Here is a 23086-nt window from a genome sequence, read left to right on the forward strand (position 1 = left end):
GCCTCTACTGTTATCACCACCACTCTACCATTACTACTACCACTATTACTATTACCACCACCACTCTACCGTTACTACTACCACTAGTACCATTACTACCACCACTGCTACTGTTACCACCACCCCTCTACCGTTACTACTACCACTATTACTATTACCACCACCACTCTACCGTTACTACTACCACTATCACTATTACTACCACCACTGCCTCTACTGTTATCACCACCATTGCCAGTACTATTACTGCCATCACTATCACGATGACCACCCCCACCACCATTACTCCTTGTCCCCCCATAACCACCACCAGTTTTATCATGAGTCAAACACTCTGCTAAACACCTAAGTATCATGTTTACTCCTCCATGCAACCCCACAGTAAACTTTCCTGGTTTACTTAACTTAAACCTTAACTTTCCCGGTTAAGGTTGAGGAATCCAAGGTCTCAAGAACTGCTCGTAGGCTCAGCAGCCTTCCTGCTGGCTCCACTCTGACCCTGATCCCCGGTAGCTGACTTCCTATCTTACGCCCTGGGCTGGTTCCCTCCATTCCTCGGTTTACAGGTTCACTTCTCCATCCATCCACTGCCCCATCCATCATGCAGGGCTGGTAGCATGCCTGCAATGTGCAGACTCTGTGTGAGCTCAGCGAGCCTCTGTCTGGAGGGAAAGTCTAGTGGGAGGAAGACTTGGCAGGACAATGACCACCGACCCCAACAAGTAACAACAGAACAGGCGTGAGGGGCTCCACCTGGCTCCCCAGTCACTGCGTGCCTTGCCTGTACTCTAGTCTTTTGGGGGAACTGATTTCTCTCAGTGACTGAGCTTTCACTGACTTCTAAGGTGTCTGAATCCTTATCAACTTTCTGTCCTCATCACTGCCATTGGCTTGATGATTGAACCATCTCCTAGCTCTGCATAATATATATTAACAAGTATCATTTCCAGTGAGTGACTGCATGCTCCCACCTGGTTTTTATGGACGCTGGACATTGCATTTGTGGCTTGGGCTAGGATTCCTTGATTCCATTCTGCCCTTCTTCCCTGCCTGTTTTTGCACTGTATGTTCCCCACATTCTTGGCCCCTTTGCTCCCCACATTATCCCCCTGCACGGACCCATCTTTATAATTTCTACATGCAAATCCCAAGAATGACCAATGACTGGCCTTGCATGCATGCTCCAAAAACCTCATTCTGCCCAGGTTTGCATGATGCCTGACCTGGACATCAGGAGTCTGGTAACCCTCTCCCCTGTTCTTTTTAAAAATTAAAAAAAATTTTTATTGAAGTATAGTTGATTGACAATGTTGTATTAATTTATCCTGCATAGCAAAGTGGCCCCCTCCCCTGTTCTGATGTGGCAAGGCTGAGGAAGAGAATGCTTTTTTGAAATATTTTGGTGGAAGAAACATTGCTCTCATCATGCAGCTATATTTCACAACAGTACGACATTTGGAATTATTTTCTTGTAGGTTTTTGGTTTGTTTTCAGTTGAATAGGTTGAAAACTAATGGGACAAGTGGGGATGCTTTTAAGTTTTGCTGCCGTCTGGAAGGAATTAATTTATCCCTTTGTAATTGAAGATTAGATCCAAAGATTATTTTTAGATGGAGGCTTTCTTAAGCCATGTAGAATTCTCGACAATCAAACATTTTGTGTTTTCCCCCCCTTTCTTGAATTTCTTTTTGTTATTTCCTGACTGGATTGAGGCACAAAGAGATGGAGTGTTTTCTAATGGTCTGGCTGATGCCTGAAAATAATATGACGCTTTTTTCTTCTCCTGAGTAATAAAAAAAAAAATCAAAATTTTTTTACGAGTGGGATAATTTAACAGATCAATCTGAGTAAATAACCAAAGTCGCAGTTATTTAGAGGAGGTGCAGTAGATGGTGGTTAAGAGCAGACTCCATGGTCAGACTGTCTGGGTTTGAGTCTTTGCTGCTTATTAGCTGTGTGACCTTGGACAGGTTATTGAATTTCTCTGTTCTCAGGCTCCCTCATCTGTAAAATGAGGATAATAGTGAGACTTACCTCCTAGGCTTGTTTTGAAGATTAAAAATAATATTTATGAGTCACTTAGAACAATGTGCTGGAACTTTGTAAACAGAATAATAATTCTTGTTTTGAGCATGTTATCTCTTTCCTGGGAAAGAGTGCAATAACTTGGAGTAAGAGTCAAATTGCCACTTGGAACATTCCTGATGACTGAAGATGTGTGGGAGAGTAGGTCACTCAGAAATTCGACACTTACTGACGGTAACTGATGTGCACTGAGAACTTTCTGTGTGCCAGGCCCTTCCCCAGATACTCACATGTATGATCCATTTCATCCTGACACCAGCCCAGAGAGGAAGATACTCTTATTATTCACATTCTATAGAGGAGGAAACTGAGGCTTAAAGGATGTGTCAATGGAAAAATGTCACTGCCTTATCAGTAAGCAAGGATGTCGCAGCCATCGAACCGTCACACGACAACCACCCAGATGGTGAGCCCTGATGGAACTCAGGATGGAAACAGGATGCCCACCATCTAGCAGCCACTGATGGTGCACCCTGAGGAGATTCAGGATGAGAGAGCACAGGATACTGGCCCCAGAGAGCTGAGGTGCCGATCAAAGGAATGATTTCAATGAGCCCAGACTCTTGCATCTTTCCATACATTGAAGAGCGCTAAATTCCTTAACTCGAGATGTCTGTTTCTTTTCAATTAACGGTAATCTTCTGAAGTTCCGACTACCTGTTCTTTGTTGCAAAAACTCCTCTATATCCTGGTTCCCCCGCTTACCTCTTCAGAGCAGCCCCTCAGAGATATCTGAGAGAGGCTATGTCCCAGGCTTAAGTCCTCAGTTTTGCCCCCTGAATAAAACATGATTCTCAACTTTTAGGTTGTGCATTTTTTTTCCAGGTGACAGATGTAAGTGAATTTCCCAAGATGACAAACATGGAAATGGCAGAGCCGGGATCAAACCCAGACTTGAATGACCTCAGTTGCTGATGGCAACAATCCCTACTGCCCCTTCTGTGTAGTCAGCCACAAATGATCGACTGTTGAGTTTAGAAATCAAAAGAAAAACAATTCCCAACCTGACTTGGTCTCCAAGTTATGCCCTGTTCTCAGTCTAGTTAGGTTTAATTAAGGAAACCGCAAAAACGGATCCCATTTTTTTCCATTGGAATAATAAATGGCGCAATCGGTGAGAGAATGGTGGCCTATTTGTGTAGCATCCATTTATTCATTCATTTAGTAAGCATTGACTCAGCACCTGCTGGGTGTGAGCTCTGGCCTCAGGTCTGCAGGTGCAGGCAGAGAAGGATGAGCGTTGTCCCTCCTGTGGGACCTGCCACATGGTCAAAAATATCTGCAGTAGAGGCCGGATTGTAATGAACTTGGGAGATAGGATTTTGCTCATCTCTTTCTGAAGTACCACAACCTCAGCCAAGTCTCCCCAGAATTGCTCTCAACGTAGCCAGCTAACCGATTTCCCATTGGGCCTCTAAGTACAGAATTTCCTTTCCTTTCAATTTTTTAGGTTTCGGACTGAATAGCATTTCCTGATGGTTGGGCGTGTTCCCTAAAGCAGAACCGCTTAAGGCTGCCTGAAGGCACTTAGGCTGAAATAGTCCACACAGGAGCACCTTTTCCCTCTGAGGGAAGGTTTAACTGAGACCCCCTAAGTCCTTAAGCTCAGAGCATAGCGAAAGATTCCCTCGTGCTTTAGTTGTGGGTTTTAAAACAGATCTCCAGCTTCTGGAAATGCTAGAGCTTCTGGTTAGCTTACCCGTCCAGGCAGGACAAGGATGCTCCCAGGAGAGGTGGACGGCATTACGGGCTGGTCTGACCACCTTGAGAAGTGCTGTCCACAGTAAGGGCTGGCCTCAAAATGGGATATATCACACAATCCTAGGCCTAATGCCGCTCAGCCTACAGGCTGTATTTAAAAATATTCCGTTTGCAGTTTTCTTATCAAGGCTGATCATTTCATAAAGTGTTGGGAAGAACCGTGGACTATCAGTTTGTGAAAGTGTCTGAGACCGAGGTCCCAGAGGAAATTTGTCTTCAAAAATTCATGTCAGGCTTCCCTGGTGGCGCAGTGGTTGAGAATCTGCCTGCCAAGGCAGGGGACACGGGTTCGAGCCCTGGTCTGGGAAGATCCCACATGCCGCGGAGCAACGAGGCCTGTGAGCCACAACTACTGAGCCTGCGTGTCTGGAGCCTGTGCTCCACAACAAGAGAGGCTGCGATAGTGAGAGGCCTGCGCACCACGATGAAGAGTGGCCCCTGCTCGCCGCAACTAGAGAAAGCCCTCGCACAGAAACAAAGACGCAACACAGCAAAAATAAATAAATAAAAAATTCATGTCAATTCAATGAACACAAGATGAGATGAAGAATTCTCAGCTGTTTTGATCTGACAGCGAGTGTAAGGCGGTCCTAAGTCATGAATTTGCTGAGAGGTGCTCCCAGTGAAGAGGGCACAAGCTCGAGTCAGATTCGGGGGAAACTTCCTTTATCTGATACTTTATCTGTGGTCCAGCAGAGCCAGAGAGAAACTTCTGGAAAGTAAGCAAACGAAGATTCCAAGCCTGCAGTTTGAAAACATCCCCGTCAGATTTCACTTCCTTTGTCTCTTCCCTCCTTTCCTCCTATTTCCACCCAAACATACTCTTCCTATATTTTAGTCTCGGTGTTTCATTCATTCATTGGATAACAAGAGGGCAGAATTTATTTTCTGGCTGATGTGGCCTGAGCACTGTATTCCATCCCAGGTGATATTAATGGATGCCACACCAAAAAAAGTGTCCCATGGTCATATATATTTTAGAAACACCAGGTTAATTCCAGTTACATGAGTTTTTGCTGGAGGCTTCACGGAACCTTTAATATGCTGATGGCTAGTCTCTAAGAGGAGGATCTTATTTAAATTAATTTTTATTGGAGTAGAGTTGATTTACAATGTTGTATTAGTTTCAGGTGTGCAGCAAAGTGAATCAGTTATACATATACATATATCCACTCTTTTTAAAATTCTTTTCCCGTGTAGGTCTATATTATAGAGTATTGAGTAGAGTTCCCTGTGCTATACAGTAGGTCCTTATTTGTTATCTATTTTATATATAGTTGTGTGTATACGTCGATCCTAATCTTCCAAATTATCCCTCCCCCCACCCCTTTCCCCCTGGAAACCATAAGTTTGTTTTCTGCATCTGTGACCCTATTTCTGTTTTGTAAATAGGTTCATTTGTACCACTTTTTAGATTCCACATATAAGTGATATCATATGGTATTTGTCTTTCTCTGTCTGACTTACTTCACTCAGTATGACAATCTCTAGGTCCATCTGTGTTGCTGCAAATGACATTATTTCATTCTTTTTTATGGCTGAGTAATACTCCATTGTATATATGTGCCGCACATGTATCCATTCCTCTGTCAATGGATATTTAGGTTGCTTCCATGTCCTGGCTATTGTAAATAGTGCTGCTATGGGTGCATGTATCTTTTTGAATTATGGTTTTCTCCAGGTATATGCCCCAGGAGTGGGATTGCAGGATCATATGGTGGTTAAGAGGAGGATTTTACACACCATTTTCCAAACCCATGGGGGTTTTCCCAAATCACAGGCCCACCATGGTATATACCCCTCAGGGGTGCCGGGCACATTGCAGTCTTGTGATCAGTGTTCCTGGGGGCTCTGATCATTTGTCTCTTATTTCTCAGCTTCTTTTTTTTTTTGCCGTACGCGGGCCTCTCACTGCTGTGGCCTCTCCCGTTGCGGAGCACAGGCTCCAGACGCGCAGGCTCAGCGGCCATGGCTCACGGGCCCAGCCGCTCCGCGGCATGTGGGATCTTCCCGGACCGGGGCATGAACCCGTGTCCCCTGCATCCCCCTGCATCGGCAGGCAGACTCTCAACCACTGCGCCACCAGGGAAGCCCCTCAGCTTCTTTTGACTTGTTTTTTATTCTACCTGTATAACATGGACGTATATAATAAAAAGTGAAAGATCTGTTCACCTCGCCCCTTCAATTCATTCCCAGCATCCATACTGTCAATTCTGCTCTAATGGGATAGGCGTGTTCCTAAAAATTACCACGGTAGGCAAAATTATGCACTAAAAGCCACAGGGCTTATGTGAAAAATGGGTTAGAGAACAAACACTCAAAAATTTCATCAGCAACCTATTAAGACAAATATTGGCATCTAATAAAAGCAGTAGCTTAAATGGTTAGAAAATACATCAATACAACAACAAAAGTGGCACTTTACCTTGACAAAGATCTGAATTTTGCTTGCGGATATGAATGTCAGAAAGATTGCCGCTGGTTCTTTATTGGGAAGCAGTGAAAAGAGGATTATCTGAGGTTGAAGGAAAGTCCACCAGATGTGGGTGAGTGGAGCTTATCACACATGCGGTGACTGTAGGATCTGGTAGTCTCGAGGGGTGTGTGTGCGTGTGTGTGTTCCTACCGTGCTTGGCTAAGTTGGGGACAGACCTCTGCATTCACTTAATGTTTCTTGTGGACAAAAGTGCAAACAAACAAATGCAAAGTTCTCATTATGCTCAAATTTCTCCCCAATATATTAAACACGGTTGGAACAAATATGTGTTTTTAAAACAAGCATTACATAGCAGAACTGACTATAATGTTAATATTGTATTTTCTAATGCATGTTTTTCTGTGCAGATAACAAATCGACATCCACACATACATAGCATTCTTTTTTTCCCTTAATAGGATTATACCACACTTCTTATGTGACTTTATTTTATTTATTTATCTACTTGTGTAGCATGGTTTCTTCTTTCTCTGCCAGTATGTGTAGCTCTGTCTCAATTTTTTCTCTGAGGTTTAGTTTTCCAGTGTCTGGAGATAACCTAATTCATTAAAATTTTTCCCTTTTGATGGTCACTGCAGTTTTTCCATTTATTTCTTTTCCTATTACAAGTTGTGATGAGCACTGTATTGTCTTCAGTGAAGACTCCCAGCTTTCATTCCGGATGTAGAAAGTTGGAGAGAACATTACTCCCACCTTTACAACAAAAAAGTTAATTGCTGGACAATTCCCAGACTCACAGTGTTTCTTTTTTTTAAAAATTTATTTATTTTATTTATTTATTTTTGGCTGTGTTGGGTCTTCGTTGCTGTGCACGGGCTTCTTCTAGTTGCGGCGAGCGGGGCCTACTCTTCGTTGAGGTGCGTGGGCTTCTCATTGCAGTGTCTTCTCGTTGCGGAGCATGGGCTTTAGGCACGTGGGCTTCAGTAGTTGTGGCTCGCGGGCTCTAGAGCTCAGGATCAGTAGTTGTGGCTCACGGGCCTAGCCGCTCCGCAGCATGAGGGATCTTCCCGGACCAGGGCTCGAACCCATGTCCCCTGCATCGGCAGGCAGACTCTTAACCACTGTGCCACCAGGGAAGCCCTCACAATGTTTGTTGAATTCATTAAAGAGCTAAAATCACAGGGCAACCAACTAACCTGAAGTCTGAGGAAATACTTGAGTGTCTTAAGAGGTGTGGGACGTGAACATTCGCTTACCTTGGGCGGACGCAACCAGATACCATACAAGCCAGTTAAAGGAAGTTAACTTAAATTTCTAATGAATCATTAAGGCCTAGCGTGGTCTAGCATGAGAATATACCCCCCTGGGAGCTGCAGGGACTTGCTCCCTCTCATGGACTTGGCTCCAGCGTCTTGTTCCCAAGACAGACTGGAGACACAGAGAGAATCTCCAGAAAGCCCCCTCGCAGTGCAGACCTGGAGGAAGAGGAGAAGATGCAACAAAGACGTGGAGCCCTGCCTGGACCCTCCTCTGCTGTCTCCCCTGTGGACCAGAAGCCTTCAGCTGTTGAGGGACACGCGGGAAACCCTGTCACCCCTGGAACACTGGCAAAGACCCGCATCTGGTGGAAGGGAATACAAAGAAACCCTCATCCCCCGAGGGAGCGGCAGGAAGATGTGGTGGGCTGAGACCATGGGAGACCTCCTGCTTCTGGGAGCAGGGCCACTGAGAAGACCCCACCCCCACCCCCCGCCCAGACCTAAGGATACAGTGCTCACCTAGGATTTAGGCTGAATCAGAGCAACAGAGATGTGCCCCTCTGCCTTCCCCTCCCCCACCAGCCAAGCAACCACTGAGTAATAAGCAAAGCCATCCAGTTCTGGGGGAGGGGACAGAGTGTGGAGGAGGCCAGTGGGCAAAAGAAGACCCAGAGATGGGAGTGGACACACATCAAAAAACCCCTCTGCTAACCCAGCCCTGACCCCAAACACAAGGTAGCGCTAGAGGAATTTGAAGCCTGTGCTGCACTGAGGGTAACCCCAACCCAGCTAAACCCCTAACTAGAGACTTTCTATGTAAGGTGTTCCTAAAATTGTGTTGCTATCGTCTTTCATTTTTTTTTAAAGAAACACTTTGAAGTACTAAGGTTTCTAAGAAACTGGTTTTGAGACAAGTTGATTTCGAATTTTTTTTTTGAAAAATGGGTTTTCTTTATGTTTTTATTTTTTAAATTTTTATTGGGGTATAGTCGATTTACAATGTTGTGTTAGTTTCAGGTATACAGCAAAGTGAATCTGTTCTACATATACATATATCCACTCTTTTTTAGATTCTCTTCCCATATAGGCCATTACAGAGTATTGAGCAGAGTTCCCTGTGCTATACGGTAGGTCTTTATTAGTTATCTATTTTATATATAGTACTGTGTATACATCAATCCCAATCTCCCAATTTATCCTCCCCCTGCCCCTTATCCCTGGTAACTATAAGTTTGCTTTCTACATCTGTAACTCTATTTCTGTTTTGTAGATAAGTTCATTTGTAGCCTTTTTTAAGATTCCACATATTAGTGATATTGTATGGTATTTGTCTTGCTGTGTCTGACTTACTTCACTCAGTATGATAATCTCTAGGTCCATCCATGTTGCTGCAAACGAAGCAAATTTGATTTAAGGGAATAAGGCAGTGGCGATAACTCTGATCTAGGCATTAGCATCATGTCGTTTAAATGCTATTGATTGGGTGCCTGCTGTGTCCACTGAACTGGGATATTTGGACAATAAGGTGTGAGAAAGTGCAGTTTTTGTAAATTGAATCAATTAAAATGCATGGGGAGGCATCCCTATTAAAAACAGTTCTTTTTAAAAGTAAAATATATTCTTCTGATAAAATAATCATTCTTTCGGGGGGCAAGTTATCTAGTTATAACATTGAAACCTGGTTTCTTAGAGAGGTCGTTATGGACTGAGTGTGTCCTGCCAAAATTCATATGTTGAAACACTATCAGTGTGATGTTGTTAGGAGGTGGGGCCTTTGGGAGGGGCTTAGGTCATGAGGGTGGAAACTTCATGAATGGGATTGGTGCCCTTGTGACAAGAGACAGGAGAGAGCTTGCTTCCTCTGCTCTCTGCCATGTGAGGACACAGTGGGAAGGTGGCCATCTACTCTCTCCAGAATCCTACCAAGCTGGCACCTTGATCCCAGACTTTCAGTTTCCAGATCTGTGAGACATGAATTTCCGTCCACCCAGCCCATGGTACTTTGTTATATAACAGCCCTAGTAGACTAAGACAGAGGGGTACTACTTTCTTAGATAGTATCTATCTTAGAGTTGTATCTATCTTACCAACTCCAGCCCTTGTGGAGGTGACGAAATGATGACATTATTATCCCGAGTAACCTTTCTTCTGAAAAGACATTGGCTTAGTTTTCTACTGTTGACCGTGCCTAGAGCCGGAGTAGGTAAGAATCAGGGCCGTTATCCCTTTTTTCCAGGCTGAGAAACAAAAGCCCAGGACGGGCAAGTGGAGACACTGGGATTGAATCCAAATTTCCTCTCCATCCAGCTGAGAGAGTTTTCCCACGAGGTTGATAAGGTCTGGGAACTCTTGATTCCATTGGAGTCTGGAGCAGCCAGCCTAGCAGATTGAGTTGAGCAGGCAATGCCAGGACATCTATTCCTGATACCTCTAGAAAAGTGGCGCAGGGAGGGCTTCAGCAATTCAGCACGCTTAGCTGGGACAGTGGATGCTGGCAACTCAGCAGCTGTCTGCTGCACAGAGGGTCCTTGTGCCCCTTGCCTGCCTCTCTGCTCCTATCCCAGATGCTTATTAACCTGACACGCTGCCCCTAGCTGGGCGGAAGAACTGCTCTGGACAGTGCAGACTCAGAGCATCCATCCACGCGGGGCAAACTCCTAGGCAGTGTTTGGAACGTTTGCAGAGATGGAAGACAAGCGAAATCTTGGCCTCTGAAGACACCTGGGGTGATGGTGATGGGGTTTGTCGCCTGGAAGAGGCTCCTGGGTGGAAAGATTTCTGAGCAGTCATTTAGTTCGTTCACCTCCTGCTCCCACTGCAATTATAGTTCAAGTCATCAGCCACAAAGCAGGCTTTGCTCTGAAACTGGCTGCTATTCCCGCATCACGGGGGGAAGTTAGCATCTTTTTGCTCTTCTTGCAAAATATAGTGGCCACCAGGATACGCGGAAATGAGGTCATTTTCTGTGGAATCAGGTGATACAGTTACTAATTCCAATTTTTTTCTCTTTAAGATGCTCTCCTTACTAAACAGTTTAATTTAGTGTAGAGCAGCTGACCACAGTAGCTTTTGAACTCTAGCACGTATTTTAAATATTTCTAAACCAGAGAACACAGATCCTGGTAGTGTGTGTTGTATTCTCAAGGGTCCCTAAATTTTAGAAAGTAATTAAAAAACATTTTTTTGTGTGGTTTCAATTGCAGTCTTAAAAAATGTGAGCATGTTCTGTATCATCTAGGTTACACTTTATAATCGCATCCAGTTGTGCAATTTTGGGACCTAGATTTGCCTAAATTTGAGTTTGTGTTAATACTAAGCCCAAGTGATTTAAGTTTTAAAAATTTGTATTAAGATATAACATACATATAGCAAAGGGCACAAATCTTAAGTGGACAAGTTGACGAATTTTCACATTGTTTTACAAGATCAAGATGGAGGATGCTTCCAGAAGGCTCTCTAGGGCTGCTTTCCTAAGTCAATACTGTTCCTTCCTGCACACCCCTCAACCGGAGGTAACTAGCTTTCTGACTTCCACCGCCATTGATTAGTTTTACCTGGTGTTGAAGCTCCTATAAGTTGTGTCACGATGTGTGCAACTTTTGTGCATTGCCGTCTTTTGCTCATCATCATGTCTGTGAGATTCGTCCACGTTGTGCTTGGAGGAGTTGTTCATTTTTTTTCAATGCTGTGTGCTGTCCCAGTGAATAATTACACCAGAGTACTTTAAATCCACTCTACTGTTAATGGGCAGTTGTATTGTTTCCAGGTTTTGGATTTTAATAATAAGGCTGTGATACAGTTTTTTTAAATTTATTTATTTATTTTTATTTTTGACTATGTTGGGTCTTTGTGGCTGCGTGTGGGCTTTCTTTAGTTGCGGTGAGCGGGGGCTGCTCTTCGTTGCGGCGTGCGGGCTTCTCATTGCGGTGGCTTCTCTTGTTGCGGAGCTCAGGCTCTAGGCATGCGGGCTTCAGTAGTTGTGGCACGTGGGCTCAGTAGTTGTGGCTCACAGGCTTTCGAGCGCAGGCTCAGGTGTAGCACACGGGCTTAGTTGCTCCGCAGCATGTGGGATCTTCCCGGACCAGGGCTTGAACCCGTGTGCCCTGCATTGGCAGGCGGATTCTTAACCACTGTGCCACCGGGAAGCCCTGTGATACATTTTTGGATGTATCTTTTGGTAGAAATATGTGCCAATATTGGGTGCTTACATATTTACCATTTTATATCCTTTTGACAAATTGACCCCTTTGTCATTAAATAATGACCATCTTGATTCTTGTGACAGTTTTTGACTATTTTGTCTGATATAGGTATAGCCACCCCTACTCTCTTGTGATTACCATTTGCCTGGAATATCTTTTTCCATCCCTTTACTTTCATGTGTGTCCTTAGAATTAAAGTGAGTCTCTTATGGGCAGCATATAGCTGCATCTTGTTTTTCTGAATCCATTCAGCCACTCTGTGTCTTTTGATTAAGAATTAATCCATTTATGTTTAAAGTAATTATTTATAGATAAGGCCTTACTATTGCCATTTTGTTGTTTTCTGATTATTTTGTAGTATTAAATTTCATCCTTTCATTCTTGATATCCACCTTTGTGATTTGATGATTTTTTTTGTAGTGGTATGCTGTGATTCCTTTCTCTTTTGGGTCTGCTAGTTTTGTGATCAGCGTGAGGCTTACAGAAGTATTTATAACAGTTGCAGAGGTAAGAAGATGAATTTGTTCTTACATGTTGAATTTGAGGTACCTGTGGATAAGTAGATGGAGATGTCATTGGGAACTTAGGAGAGAGAACTGCGGTACAATGATGGCCTAATATTGTAATCTTGACATTCAGGATAACCTGAATATTTAATCCTTAAAATAAGAGCTTAACACTGGAGACTTACAATATTCTTGACCAGAGGAGATTTTGAATGGTCAAGAATACAATATTCTTGACCATTGATTATGAAAATGGACTTCCATCATGAGAGTGATTTTTCCTATAGCTGCAGAAATAGAAGAGACTTCTTCACCTCATGAATTTTCAGAATCCGTGTTGGCTTTAGCACTCTGCTTCATAACTGGCTTTGCCTGCCAGCTTGTTCTGTGTGGTCCCTTGGTCCGGCCAATTTGTGTCAGTTTGACGCATCTCAGTCTCTGGCTTCCGTCTTGTTCCATTTACTCTGGGCTTGGAAACTACCCCAGAACTTAGTGGTTTCAAAAATGAACATATATTTTGCTAATGAATCTTCAGTTTGTGCAGGACTGTGTGGGGATAGCTGATGTTGACCCCACACAGCATCAGCTGGTGTGGCTTGAAGTCTAAGGGCTAGAATCTTCTGAAGGTTTACTCACTCACATATCTGGTAGTTGATGCTGGATTTTGGCTCAAATCCTGAGTTGGATTCTTGGCTGGAACACCCTCCATGTGGCCTCTCCATGTGGGGGGGGGGGGAGAGAGAGAGAGAGAGAGAATTTTACTTGGCAGGAATGTAGCATCACTTTCCCTGGCTTCTATTCATTGAGAGTCACAAGGTCCCTCCCAGGTTCAAGATACATAGACTTCCCCACTTGATGGGGCGTGGCAAGGTTGTGGAGGAGCAGGTGGGACTGGAAGTATTGCTCTCGGGGTTTTGGAGGATGCATTCTGCCACACGTGTATTTGTGGTTCCCGTCACTCCCTGAACCTGCTCTCCATCCTTCATCTCACCTCTCCTGGCACCTGCTGCCCTGCTCCTTCATACACTGCTGACTGTGGCTCAGACTCACAGGAAGGATGGGGCATACGTTGTCCTTTTTTACATTCTCATGTCCAAACAAAGTGATCAAAGTGACAACATCAACTTGACAGCCACTGGAGGGGAATGCCAAAGCCAAGAAAAATGTCTGCAAAGTCTGGGGCTTCCAGATTTTCTTCTCTTGTCAGCAAAAACAGTTAGATTTAGGGACTTGTAGTTAGCAGTGAGATTTAAGATGTTTGGTCACACAAATCAAAAGCCACAGGTCTTCTTGGGTGAGCCAGGACAAATTTATGATGGAGAATTATGTTTTTTAAAAAAACACTCTGTGAAATGAGCTAAGATTCCTTTGCCTGCAGGGCAATTTTTCCTTTTGAAATTTAAAATTTCTCATCAACGTGAAAGGCACTGTTGATGACCTTGTTTATGACTGAGAAAGCAATATATATGCAAAGGGAAGGTCTTCCCAGGAAGTTAGTCTGTCCCTGACTTTTGTTGCAAAGCTGCTTTGATTTATCCACAAGCCAAACTTTCCCAACAGTAGGGATGATTAAACTGGACAGCAATTGAAATATGATACAGGGTAATCTTGATTGGGAGAAGCCACATGACTGGGACAGATATTCTCTACCAGCACCTGGTGACCCTGGGCCAGGTGTTTTGAGAAAATTTATAGGATGAATGGAAAAACAAAGAAGGTGGATGGAAATGGAAAAAATAAGTCCCTGTTCTGAAACCACAGAAAGCCAGACAGTTTGAAGGAAACTCTGAGATAAAAATGATTGCCTCACCAACATTTTTCTAAGTGATTATGCAACACATGGTATAAAGCAAGTGACAAATTTGTATAAAAATGTGACCAAGCACTAGCCATGGGAACTCAAGAGTAATGGTCGTGATTGTAGAAGCATAGGTGTGTCAGTTAATGCATTCATTTAGCAAACTTTGTCGAGCCCTATTTATGTTATGAGGCACTGTACCAGGGTCCTGAAAATAGAGTCTAAAAGGCTATGCTTTCCCCTTAGGAGTTCATAGTCCATTAATATTGTTGTACAAGCATCACCACCATCCATCTCCATAACTCTTCTTATCTTGCAAAACTGAAACTCTGTATCCATTAAACAATAACTCTCCATTCCCATTTCCCCTGCCCCTAGAATTTTCTTTTAGATCAGCTTTAGGTTTACAGAAAAATTGGGCAGAAAGGCCAGCAAGGTCCTGTGAACTTCCCCTCCTCCTGCATCTCATCTTTTTGAAGACATTGTAACTAGCAATTAAACTCAACACATGTAGGGTGGATGATGCATGCTACTCAGCGGAGGTGAGGATAGGTGAGCAGTCAGGATGGGCTCTGCAAACTCACAGGTGGTGGCAGCTATGCTGGGACCATCACTTGGCAGACAGTGATTGTAGGATCATACGCAGTATAGTGGGAGACTGTAGGACAGTGACGTTGTAGGACTGTAAGCCCTCTCGATTTCAGAGAGGTTGAGATGTTAAAAAAAAGCATGCTTGTTGGTATCACTAGAACTTACTGCCTTTGCTTAAGATGGTACAGTTTAAAATCCGAGTGTAGCATCTTTGTGAGCTGCTGACTGCAGGCATTATTATTTACCATATTATGAATAAATGACAGCCTAGAAAGCATTGACCCTTGGCCCAGAGTCAGTAGGGCAATCATTCTTATTTTTTTTTCTTTCTTATTGTGGAGATAGGATGCCTTGCAGCATGCCACTTGTAATAGTTTTTGAGAAACAGAAGTCTGTGAGGACACATTTCACACAGGAAGACTCTTCATGTTGGCTCTGCATGGTTGATGATAACTGCCTAGGAAGCATTTACAGATGTAAAAGTTCAGTGGAACAGAAGAGGATCTTTATGTGTTCAGTTTAGCATTTTCAAATGGTAATTGACTTTTTAGGCAGCTAAAGACAATGCTGTTTCCTTCCTTTACTCTCTCCTACTTGTTACTTTATCCTCACATGTAATCCCCAGTAGGAATGGATCCCAGTTTTTTTTTAAAGACCTTTAAAACACTTTCATTTAAAAATCTCATTTGCTGGAATGACTGCAAATGTAAACACAAATATTCTTTTTTGAGGTCACAGAAATGTTCTAACATTGTATTTTTTTGTGGTTTACACAAAACTACATATTTACTAAAAGTTATTGAATCATGCACTCGAAAAAGATTGGATTTTATTTAAAATTTTATGTCATTAAAGTGGTTTAAAAAAAAAAACCAAACCAAAAAACCCTTCATTTGCAAGTACTATTGATTGAATTAGCCTGAGGTCATTTGTTGGATTACTAACATCTCCGTGTTCTCTTCTGGAAGTGGAGAAGTGGAAATTTTGGTAGAAGGAGAGTTTATTAGCTCAGCTCCAGTGAACAGTTAAGGTCTCCAAGTGATGTCTACCCTGCTTTTCCATCCTCATTTAACTACTTAATTTGCTTGACGCCTATAGAAGGCACATAAATTATTGGTAAGCGCTGAAATACATGAAGTTCAGAAGAGATGGTGTCACAGGATACTACCGCTGTTCTTCCAGCTCATGGAGAAGTTGACTTCGGAGGCTTCATCCTGAATCAGTTGCAGCTTATTAAGAGGACTTGCATTCTCTAAAGATTTGAGTTGCTAAGTATATTAGTTTCCTAGGGCAGCCAAGGCAGAGCACCACAAAGTGGGCGGCTTGACACAACAGACATTTATTCTCTCCCAGTTCTTGAGGCCAGAAGTCTGAGTTCAAGGTGTTGGCTGGGCCATGCTCTCTCTGAAGGCTCTAGGGGAGGATCCTTTCTGGTCACTTGTAGCTTCTGGTGGTGGTCATTCATCCTTGGTGTTCTTTGGCTCACAGCTGCATCACTGCAATCTCAGCCTCCATTGTCACATGGCCCTTCCCCTGTGTGTGTGTGTCTCTGTCTCCAAATCTCCCTTTCCTTATGAGGTCACCAGTCATTGGATTTAGGGCCCACCCTAATCCAGTATGACCCCGTCTTAACTTGGTTACATCTGCAGAGCCCCTTAGCTATGCAAGGTAACATGTTCACAGGTTCTGGGGATCAGGATGGGGATATCTTTGTGTGTGGGGACATCGTTTTGCTTACTGCACCATCTAATAACGAAGTGGAGAAATACGGAAGGGCAGCAACATGGTGGCCATCATGGTGCCTTACCCCTAGCGGACACTGGATGTATGTTTTTGAATTGAACTGGAATTTATACAGATCTGTTGCTCTCAATTTCCCATCAGTACGAGGAACGTTTGGTTGACCTTACTCCTGGGAAACGGTTGGGTGTGAGGCCATGTGGGTTTGGCCCATGGGCTGTGAGGTGGGAGCTGAGATTCCTAATGGAACAATGATGGAGGGCTTTGGGGAGAAAACCCAAGAATAGGTACAAAGCAGAGGGACAGCAGCTAAGGCAGCAAATACAGAACAAGTGAGGGTGGGAGTCCAGAGAAGGTCAGAGTCTGGAGAGGTTAATAATAATGTTAGTAATAATAATGTATTATTTAAACAATCATTCCATGCAGTACTATGTTAACTACTATAAATTATGATATTGAATTCTCACAGTAATTTAGGGGGGAGGTATGTTAATATCCTCATTAGACAGATGAGGAAACTGAGGCAGATAAAAATAAAATAATGCCAAAGATCAAGAGCTAGCAAGTGGGATGATTTAAACTGAGGTCAGTTCAACTCCGAGTGCATAAAATCAACCCACTTTCACATGCCTCAGTCACATTTCTGATGTCCTGAGTCTTTGTATATAGTACCTGCAGCTTTTCCCATAGGCCAGGGCCCCAGAAAAGCAAGCCTGAGGGGGCTCAACCCCAAATGCTGGTTCTACCTGCGCCAAATTCTAAACAACTGAGCTGACTACACTCAGCTTATTGAGAGTAATAACTCATAACAATCAGTTCTTTTATTATTATTATTTTCCACTGGCAAAACATCTCTTGTAGTGTTATTTGCAGCTCTGATAAATCGATGGCTTCTAAATTAAGCCCAGTGCAGGCTGGCTGTTATGAATTCTCCTGGAGCTGCCCACTGCATTTTGTCAAGAGCACCCAACTGGGGTGAGCCCTGCATTAGCATTTTAATTGCTGGCTGATTGCTTTCCTGTTGCAAGACTCAGCCCACAAAGGTATAGCAAGCAAGTTTCAATTAGTTCTTATCCTTGATTTACTGGGCCTATAAAGAAGATCTCCCCGTAGCACTGGGAAAGTAATACTCTTAATGTACTGAAAACAATACAGAACATTAAAGAAAAAGAATTGCCTTTTTACCAAAGTACAGGCATCCAAGGTCCCAAGGAAAACTCCTGTTTGAATGATAGTAAATTTTCTTGGGTGGGTTCTCACTGAAACAAAACATAACAAGAAAAAAACTAGGGCTCCTCTAAATTCCAGGCTGGATATTATCTCCTTAAGGCTAACATGGAGACATCACTACTGAGATTAAATAAATTAAATAAATTAAATTAAATAAAATAAAGCCTGGCCTGCTTTATTTCATAGGGGAGCTTGTTCATCAAAATGACATTTGTTAAGCTCAGCAAATTTATACACAAGGTTTCTAGTTAATTGGAGTATTAGATCTAAGACTTGGAAGTTTGGCACCTTTTGGAAACATTGGATAGCTTGTTAAAAAGAGATTCCTGGGCCCAATCCACACAGATCTGGTTCGAGAGGTCTGGGGTGTGACCCAAGATGGCCTTCATGTTCCCTTTGGCTTGACTAAACTTTAGACAGATCTCTTCCTGACTCTTGGCCCCTGACTGCCCTTTCCTTACAGCATTTACTTTAGAAAACTTATAATCATAAGTTATTTCTTTTCCCCTTGAGATGGAAATCTTCTTCCAGCCCCTTGCGAGTTTCACAATCCAAGAATGTCCTTCTTGAGGAAGGGGGGGCCATCCCTTTGAAATGGCATCATCTAGAAAGGTATTTCCCTATTTCTCAGTCTCCCTGGGAAGGCAGGAGCCTAAGCACAGCGAGTGCAAATTAGCAAACACAGAGGCCTCATCACATTGACCACCCTCCTCCTAACTTCCTCCAGTACTTTCCATTAGTTCATCCCAGGGCTTAAAAGCTCTCCTGCCATGTTTCAGCTAAGTTGGTTCAGTCTCTCTCCCCTACTGCAGTAGTCTTGAATAAACTCTTCTTTGCTCACTTAGCTCTGTCCAGTGCAATTTTTCTTTGACTGTTTAGCCTGAATATCTGTGTTTCTGATAAGCTCCCAGGTGGTGGTGATGATGCTGGTCTATGGGCAACACTTTAAATTGCAGGAGTCCAGAGACAACGCCGAATGGGGGGGAAAACCGTGTAGTGTCCTGCTTGGCCCCTCTCTGCTGAATAAGGTATTATCTCTGTCATTGCATCCTGTGGCCAGTTTCCTGACAGTCTGGAGGTGGAGGTGAGCCTCTGTGGGAGCTGGGAGGAGACAGAGTTGAATGGGTGTCCTCCTTAAAAATGTTCTGTCTGAAAGCAGGTTGTTGGTCTAGAGAGATGGGAGAAGCTGCCTGTAATCTGTGGCAAGAGTCAGATTTTGTAATGTGCAGGTTAGTCTCTCTTCTTCTAGAGAAATAGTTACCAGAGTTTAGGGAGGGAGATAACCAGCGATGCTGGGGTTTATAAAACCTTGGCCATACTTGCTCTAGAGTGGAGTTTCCCAAAGAGGCATCCTTTGAATCACTGTTTCATAGAACCTTTTGAGAAAGGGTTTGTTGCCCAGAAAAAGTTGGAGATCATTAGATTAAATGGAATTTAAAAGGGTTTCTTTATTGCTGGATTCTACAGTCCTTATTTTGCTGATGTACGTTGTAAATCTGCAAAAGGAGGATGAGATAAGCGGCACTTTCCAAACTTATTTGAGTTTGCAGTCTCTTCTTCAATAGAAAATCACCCACAGAACACAGTCTGGGAGAAAACGGTGCTCTGGAGAAGTGAGATTACCTACACCTACCTATCTGCATTTTGTAGTGTCAGCAGGGATCCTGGGACATCAGCAATGCCCTGGTTCCATCAAGATGGAACAATTTACCACAAAATTCAGAGAGAATAGACTTCCCTAAAGAGAAGAATCCGCACGGCAAATAACTGCAAGAAGTGTCCTGTTTTGGTAAAAGGAATTTTCACCCATTTACAAAATCACCAAACGGCACTTCTGGACCTGGGCGAGTGTATCTATGGGTGTGCAAGGGTGGGTGACATTTCAGTGAGCATGTATGGTTTGTTGGAGTTCTCTATTGTTTTCATCAGTACTTTCATTGTCGACACAGCCTCTTTTGACGTTGTGTAATAATTCCTCCATATTTGGGAGTCGTCTATACACCTTGACTTTAATGGATACTAAAAAGTTTCCTGCCACCAAATCTCTCTCTCGCTACAACGTCTTCTGTCAAGCTCTTCTTGGGTTATAATTTCTAGAAGGCGTGTGGGAGGAGGCACCCCTTTGGGCACCATTTAATACGAATGATTGACCAAGTTAGGCCAGGCAGCAGGCAGCGGCTCCGGTCATGCAGGACTCCTCCACGGAACAGAAAGGGATATTGGGCAGGTGGACCCCCCCCCCCCCCCCCCCCCGAAGCCTGGGACGGCAGCAGGGCTCCTGGTCCTTGAGGGAGGGGTCGGGCATGTCATCATCCATTTCCACCATCTTGCTCATCACCAGGCTCAGGCTCCCCCTGCTCCATGCTTCCGCTACGTCATCCCATGTGCGGAGGTCACCCTTTATCCACATCCTACAAGAAATCTATTCTTGGCTTGTCATGCTTAAGCTTTGGGTCACTGAAGACCCATGGGTTGGGGAAGAGATACCAACTTCCTGCTCCTCTGCACCCTTCTTCCGCCAGCACCTGCCTCTCTAAAGAAGTGACTCAGGGGCTTCCCTGGTGGCGCAGTGGTTGAGAGTCCGCCTGCCGATGCAGGGGACGCGGGTTCGTGCCCCGGTCCGGGAAGATCCCACATGCCGCGGAGCGGCTGGGCCCGTGAGCCATGGCCGCTGAGCCTGCGTGTCCGGAGCCTGTGCTCCGCAACGGGAGAGGCCACAGCAGTGAGAGGCCCGCGTACCGCAAAAAAAAAAAAAAAAAAGTGACTCAGCCCACACGCCTGGCCTTGGCCATCTCACCTACTCCTCTAAGTACTTGTCAAGAATTTTTTTTCCCTCCAAGCAAATATTGTTCCTTTCCTACAAGCATTTCCAGAGCCAGCTATTAAAAATGTGAATATTTCCTCCACTGTATTAGTTAGGATCAGCCAGAGGACAGAAGCACTTTAGATATTTAAAGTGGGAAGAGTCTTCGTGTAGAGAGAATTATAGGATTAAACTTCCATTAGAAGGCTGAGGAGGTGAAGATTGGAGAGGTTATTTTCAGGAAATCTCCAAGTGCAGAGATTGCCGGAATTCTCACCTCCAATAGCATTAAAGTGGAGATTGCTGGGAAACACAGACACGGACATAGAGAACAGACGTAGGGGTACTAGTGGGGGAGGTGGGGGGTGGGATGAACTGGGAGACTGGGATTGACATATATACACACTGCTATATATAACATAGATAACTAAGGAGAACCTACGGTACAGCACAGGGAACTCTACTCGGTGCTCTTCGGTGACCTAGATGGGAAGGAAATCCAAAAAAGAGGGGATATATGTATACGCACAGCTGATTCACTTTGCTGTATAGCAGAAACTAACACAACGTTGTAAAGCAACTATACTCCAATAAAAATTACTAAAAGATAAAAAAATAAAAGACCTAGCATCACTGTAAAAAAAAAAAAAGTGGAGGCTCCTGGGAGGACTCCCAGAGCTGCAGCTTGTGACCTCAGTATAGCACCAAAGAAAGGTGACCTCAAGGCCCCACTATTGTTAATCTGACAAAGTACAAGCCACCGAGAATAATGGCTTTCTTTGCTTATTCTGCCTGCGAATTCTGCATGAGTGCACCTCCTTGGAGGAATCAAACTGGAATCCACCTAGAAAGGGAGTCTGGGAAAGTAGTTTCCAGTATAGGGGGTGGCTTAGAAGGGGAGGGGTGCTGTGGATTCATACACAATGGCCAACACACCTACTCATTTACCCGTGGTTTCAGTCAGTGAAGGGAAGTGCGGGCAGGATCTGGGCAGGTAGAGTCCGGAGCACGGGAAGGCAAGGTGCATCAGGCACCATGCTAATCTGATGGAAGCTGAGGGTGCCTGTCTCAGGGGAGGGGGCTGAACTTCAGAGGGTGATCCGGTTATGGGGGCTGTTGAATGCCACCCACTGGGTCCCGTGGAGACCCCGCAGAAGGAACCCATGTGATTGGAAAGGTCATGGGAAGATGCACCGCTGTAGCCTCTGAGGGCTCTCTTCTCCAGGACTTGGCTTCTGGATCTGGAATATTCCCCCGTCACAGTCACTGAGGAGATGACAACTTGAAGGAAACAATGTCATCCTGGTGGGAGCAGTCAGGGCTGCTGTGAAGCCCCATGCGTTAATATTTGTGGACTTGTCACCAGTTCCACAGGGTCCTGAACAAGGTCAAAGGAAACAGTATCTCCCCCGCCCGCCTCCAATGAACTGCTGACGCACAAGATCTGTTGTTGTCATTGGCAAAATAAACCTGCTTTTATGAGCTATTTGCTTTCGAATGTGAAAACTCTTGGAAATTACTTTTGGGTCAATTTTTCTGTTGCTCTTTAAACAGTGACTTTGAGTGTTTTGGGGATTGTTGCTTTCCCCATCGGGTCTTTGATTCTAACCCAGCCAATCACCAATCAGTCAACTAGCCCATCCCACAAAGCTCAGAAGGGCGATGTTATCTTTTGGGATAAAGTGGGAGGAATCGAAGCCTGGACGGTTTTGAATTTCTCGGCAATGAGGTTGGGCTGAATTCTGATGTAGTGCTGAGGCTGAGGCTGCGGGCGTGGAGCGGGTGCGGGACACAGCTGTGTTAGATGCTGTGTTAGAGTCGTCCGTGAATTCTCAGGAAAGACCCTTAACGGCTGAGTGGCAGGAACCCAGCATCTGGCCCTGTGCATGACCTCCCTAAGTCTAATGCAGAAATGAAACAGGGCAGAAGTCCGTGTGCAAACAGTGATCGTGCTTTCCTTGATTGTTTTTTTTAAATTGATATTGAGGTTGAAATTAGGAAACTTGAATTTGTTCTCAAAATATGTACCCCTCTGCACATGTGTGCACTCAATGGATTACTGATTGAATCTAAATTGTGGGTGATGAGTGTTACCTTAGAAACTATGGCTAAACATCCTCCCACTGTGAATGGTAGGTTTAAAAAGCCTTTGCCTATTGCTTACAGGTACAATGGGCCTATTAGTGAGACTGAGGTGTTGCCTTTAAGTTGATTAAATAAAAAGCCTATCAGCGGGCTTCCCTGGTGGCTCAGTGGTTGACAGTCCGCCTGCCGATGCAGGGGACACGGGTTCGTGTCCCAGTCCGGGAGGATCCCACGTGCCGCGGAGCGGCTGGGCCCATGAGCCATGGCCGCTGAGCCTGCACGTCCGGAGCCTGTGCTCCGCAACGGGAGAGGCCACAACAGTGAGAGGCCCGCGTACCGCAAAACAAACAAACAAACAAAAAAAACCCAGCCACAGTCAGCAGCCCAGCAGCTCAGTTCATTGGTGGGTACCTGCCCTGTGCAAGGCACTGTCCTCAGAGCTGGATGAAACCGGCAGAAACCCCGGCCATTATGGAGCTCGCGTTGTATTGAGATAGATGAGAGACTAATAAACAGAGAAGTACTTGGTGTAAGTAATTAAGTATATAAATAATTAGAAGTAGTTATATGGCAATAAACCCTATGGATA

General features: G+C 44.3%; 1 protein-coding gene across 2 annotated transcripts in view; it reads left to right on the top strand.

The window, feature by feature from the left end:
• ACTR3B (actin related protein 3B) overlaps nucleotides 1-22644 on the top strand; it is a 146755-nt gene extending 124111 nt beyond the window's left edge. The window contains exon 11 of one of the 2 annotated variants that reach the window (XR_003795286.1): nucleotides 21638-22644. The gene's annotated coding sequence lies outside the window, so the exon portion shown is untranslated. Of the gene's footprint in view, nucleotides 1-2910; nucleotides 4113-21637 lie in introns of those variants that run through there. The other variant, XR_003795287.1, reaches the window with a different exon arrangement.
• Nucleotides 22645-23086: the final 442 nt, after the last annotated feature.

Source organism: Monodon monoceros, unplaced genomic scaffold (assembly GCF_005190385.1).
Source record: "Monodon monoceros isolate NGI ecotype Baffin Bay Population unplaced genomic scaffold, NGI_Narwhal_1 Super_Scaffold_2, whole genome shotgun sequence".
NCBI lineage: Eukaryota > Metazoa > Chordata > Mammalia > Artiodactyla > Monodontidae > Monodon > Monodon monoceros.